This window comes from Etheostoma cragini, chromosome 23, assembly GCF_013103735.1.
Source record: "Etheostoma cragini isolate CJK2018 chromosome 23, CSU_Ecrag_1.0, whole genome shotgun sequence".
Classification (NCBI taxonomy): domain Eukaryota; kingdom Metazoa; phylum Chordata; class Actinopteri; order Perciformes; family Percidae; genus Etheostoma; species Etheostoma cragini.
The window spans coordinates 16,974,058-16,979,067 of NC_048429.1; the positions used below are offsets into that span (position 1 = coordinate 16,974,058).

Consider the following 5,010-nt stretch of genomic DNA (forward strand, 5'->3'; position numbering starts at 1 on the left):
ATTGGCTGCTTAGAAATTAAGTGTTAACGAGCAGTTGGACAGGTGTACCTAATAAAGTGGCCGGTGAGTGTATGTAATATGCCATGACGTTGTTGAATACCGCGATAACAATATTACTTGCAGAAAATAAACAGGCAACCTGAAAACATAATGACTCAGGCCGTAAAAAATGCAACTACGCCTGTTTTTTGGCGTCGGACGGGACGCGCCAGAAAGAATGAAAAAATCTGAAAGGCATACTCGTCTACTGGCAATGATTGTAGCTCTCTCTTCACTGCAACACAAACAGAAAAATCTTATGTATTGTGATCGCTTTTGCAGCAATTTTCCCTAATATCAAATTGTTTAAATTTTTTTTACCAATGATTAAGCTAAATATTTCTGTTTATACGGTGCTGCATGAGACAGCAACTATGGAATGCCGTTTTATTCAATATTGAAAGAATGAATGAATCACTCAGAGCCCACAGTGTCTGACTCCGGCGTCCTTCCTGGGTCTTTCCACACTCCCGGAGGTTTCAAACCTAGTAAAGAAGGTGTTGAGTTCAATAGCACAGGCTAGCTCAGCACTTATCACAAAAGGCCTCCTGTTGCTACCTGGCGTACCTGGCATGCTTTTCAGTCTCCCAAGTTTTACGTGGGTTGAAGGCTTCCTCCAGGTGTTTCTTGTGTGCCTCCATTGCCTTCATATATTTTTCTCTCTGTTCAGTTCTTTTTTTGTAGCTCCCTTCTGTCTTTATTTTTAAAAGCCAATTCCCTCAAATGGATTACTTGTTTAAGGGTGCCCTGCTACACGTATTTCTTGACTTTGTGGTAATGTCTGAAGTTCTACTATGGACTCTAACTTGGTTACCTTGGTTCAAGCCGTTCTAGCGTGGTATAGACAGCCTGCAGGAATACTCAGCTCCATTTGGGCCAGTTCTCATTAATATTCAACCCGCTGAGCTGCTTGACTCTGATTGGTTAACAGCTAGCCAATGAGAGCCTGGCTATCAGCATACTTTACCCAGCTCATGAATAGTAATGAGCTCAGGCGACATGACCTCAGACTGACCAGCTGTTATGATTGGTCTGATTTCTCCTCTTGTTTCTTCTCAGTGTCTAGCTGACAGAGGAGGTAGAAGTTCATCTTCACATTCACCACATAACACACAAACACACAGATATGGACCTCACAGATTTCAGGAAATGCACGTAGAGTGGCAGGGCACCTATAATATCTTTGGTTAAGTAAGAAGCGGGTTGAATGTTCGGATGGTGAATGGATAAACGAACAACACACAGCAACATGATCCTTTTTTTCCTTTGAGTCTGACCATCTCGGTCCCACCTTTCCCTTGTCTTTTTTGGCTTTCCATCATTAGACTCACACATGGTTAACGTTACTGAAAAAAAAGAGTGTTCGATGGCTTTACGTCATCAAACACCGATGACCCAACACCTCCCCAAATTTGAGAAGGGACTGCTCAATGATCTCTCCCCCCCTATATTTCTGAAAATCCTACACATTGTTGTGACCATAAATGCTCTGAAACACCGACCCGACTGTTGGCAGAAAAGACAGTTGGACCGATGAGTCGGCTCCCGTCTCTCAAAAAAGTGCCTCGGAACACACCAAAGTGACGCCGACCTGAGTATGCGTTCTGCACATGCGCGAGACGTAATAGGTCTTCATAACAGCAGGCAGCATTAATCTGTATTCTCGCCCCAAAAAACATTGATAAAAAGCCTCAACAGAAGTCTTGATTTTCACTTTTGACGGGAACACAACGCATGGGGTTAAGGCTGGCCTATATGTTATTTTAGGTCAGGTTCAATATGCAACTAAGTCTTATAAGGGGTCCCTGCTCCGTCTCTTTTTCAGCTAAGGGGTCCTTGGCCTAAAAATATGAAAGAACCCTGGCTTAAAGCACATACAGCGCCAAGAAGTAGTGCGTGAACTCCTTGGATTTCCCTGCATGTTTGCATAATAGACACACAAAATGTAGGCTTATATTCTTCAAAGTCCCAATAATGGACAAGCTACATCTGTCAGAAATAGCAACATGAAGACAATTGCATGTTTTTGGTGTATTCATTGAAATATTTGCTTAAACGTATGTAGTGATTGAAAACAGGTACATTTCCAGTACAAACCGGAGCAGGAGGCCATGTACAAAATATATATGAAATTTATTTACAGTTTACATAGATTAAAAACACTAGTAAAAAACAGCAAACAGCGCCAGCGTGGACACAGTAGCAACTTTAAAAAAAGAGAAAGAAATAAAGTGCAATGGCACCGGCGCAATCACTTGATATAAATAAACAAATTTCACTGGAATAATTTAAAGGCTTAAAAAATACACACAATAAAAGAGCAATATAACAAAATACCACTACACACCTTAAAACTCACATTAATCACATGCAGGGAATAATAAAAGGCAACACATCAAACCCCACCAGTAAGCAATAAGGGGTCTCTAAAGCTATCGTTAAGCCTATAACCAGCCCTAAGATTGAGCTGCGCCCGTCAGTGATATTGCACTTTACCCTTGCATAATAATAATATTTCAAAAGAACAAAACAAGTTACAGAAATAAATGCCTTTTACTTTAAATGAATGTGGGAAAAAACAATGACAGACAATATTACATTTGCAGTCCTATAAAAAAACAAGGGTTAAAACAATATTAAACCCCTTTTCAGAATATTTTAGAACAATACATTTTATAAAATGATCGGACAGTCTGCCGCACCTTCAAGTCATTTAGGTTTCATTCAGACCCGCAGCATGATTTTAATGTTGTTATGACCGTTACTAGAAAAGGGAAAAACAATACACTGAACATTTCTGTTACATGTTTGATAAATGTCACGCTACATAACTTACAATCAGTACCTCAGCCCCAAGATTAAGCTCATTCAAACATCTGAAATGTTTGGCCTGCACCCGTCTCATACACTCCGTTACCCTTCCTGAACTGCGAGCCGACAGAGAGAACGCGCATTACCTGTGTCTCTAAATAACCTCTGCCCTTCACAGGGCCATGACGTCACACCCATTACACATACAAAAAGGAACTTTGGAAAAAAAAAGTTTCCTGCACGATTAATCATAGAGAATGATATTGCACTCAAAATGGCAAAATGTGCAAATTGCCTGCCTCACCACAGCAACACACTTCCACAAAAAACACCAAAGCTTTGCTATGTGGCATAGTGAAAGTCTTGCTGTGCTGCTGACCCAATCTGAGAAGGATCTGTTGAGTACTCTAGGGCGAGTTTCATAAAGTTCCATTTCTGTAAAAGGCTTAAAATAGCATGTTGTTAGATGAACCATGACATTATCTTTCACACTCGATTATTCCTTCGCAAAATAGGATTACATCAGTCGGAGGACTGTAGCAACAACTTATGAAACAAATCCAATAAAACCCTCTAGGATAAAGAAACAAAAATGGGGAAAAAAAAGTTTTTTGTTTTGATATTAAAAAACTAAAAACAATCTCGTTATCCGATTGTCTTTGATGCGTTTATCGATGGGAACCGGAAAATAAAATACGTGTGTATTCGTCTTATTTCTCAATTTTTTTTTTCGGGACCCGGAAGCGATCGTAAGTAGTCTTACCGGTCCCCCTGTGCAAAACTAAATGTTAGCTACTTATGTTGTGTAATATGTTATGTATTGAACATCGACAGCATCTGAAATAGCCTGCATATCTTATCCACAGACATGTCATCATCTTTTAGTGTAACCCGTTTGCCTCCTCGATAGAAAACATAACTTTGTCGTTTGCACAGACAGAAAATGACAAAGGGCAACGTGCCCTCTGCTGACCACCAAGCTCGCAGGAGTAACTTCCGGGTCACGAAAGAAACAATGTAAAATTGAGAAATGAGACGTATACACACGTATTTTATTTTCCGATTACCGTCTATAAATGAATCAAAGACATTCAGCTAACGATATTGTTTTTCGTTTTCCAGTTTTTAATATCAAAACAAAAAACGGGTTGTTTTCCGTTTTTTGTTTCCCTTATTTACTAATGGTAATTGGGAAACTGTCTGTTTTCGTTTTTGTTTTTTTTCATTTCAAAACAAAAATCCGTTGGCCACAAAGTACATGGACCCAGGAAGCTAACGGTGGTGGAGGCTAACCTTGTTACGGGGGGTATGAGGATTGGACCCAAATGCAGTGAGGAGGAGGCAGGCAGGAATAGGAACACAAATAGTTTTATTGTCCAAAACACAACGTAAGCCTCGATGGAACGAATATCCAAAGTCCAAGGAGGAAAAGGAAAACACCCAAAAGATCCAAAAACAAACAACAACCCGGATCAGGGAACAGGAACAAAATCGGAACGCTGCAACAAGGTGACGTAAGACGGGTGAACAACCAGAATGATCCGACATGAGACAAAGGAAACACTGGGGTTAAATACAAGAGGTAACGAGGTAATGGGGAACAGGTGAGACGTCAGGTGGGTCACATTAGGGCGGGGCAGGACAATCAGACAGACAAAGTAAAGCTAGACAAAACAAGACAAGACAGGAAGCCGACTACCACAATAAAGCAGGAGCATAAACACACACAGGGAAACATAAGACAGAATCTATGACACCAGACTAGGGAGAAAACCGGGACGACAACACAGGGAAGGCAAAACCGGAAAATAACCCCAAACAAAAACCCCAACCCACAACAGAACCCCCCCCCCCCCCAAAGACAGATACCAGATGTCAAAAAAACCCAAACAAAAACCCAAAAGAGAACTAAAAACAACCCAGGAAGGGCGGAAGACACCGGAAAAGAGGGGGCCAAGGGACGGAGAACCTAAGGGACAGAAGGAAACCCTGAGCACGGGGGACAAGGGCATAGGGGAGCACGGACAAAGGAATCTAGAACTGGGAACAAGGAAGAGGCACAACAAGGGATTGAAGGGGAGACAGGACCGAAGAGGAAGGCATGAGGGAGCAAGAGAGGGACTGGGATGGAGAGAGGGACCGAGAAGGAGGGAGCGAGAG

At 41.5% G+C, this 5,010-nt stretch overlaps 1 long non-coding RNA gene across 1 annotated transcript in view; it reads right to left on the reverse strand.

Moving 5' to 3' along the window:
• LOC117938566 overlaps positions 1-5,010 on the reverse strand; it is an 11,243-nt gene that overhangs the window by 4,495 nt on the left and 1,738 nt on the right. The gene's annotated exons all lie outside the window — the stretch shown is intronic.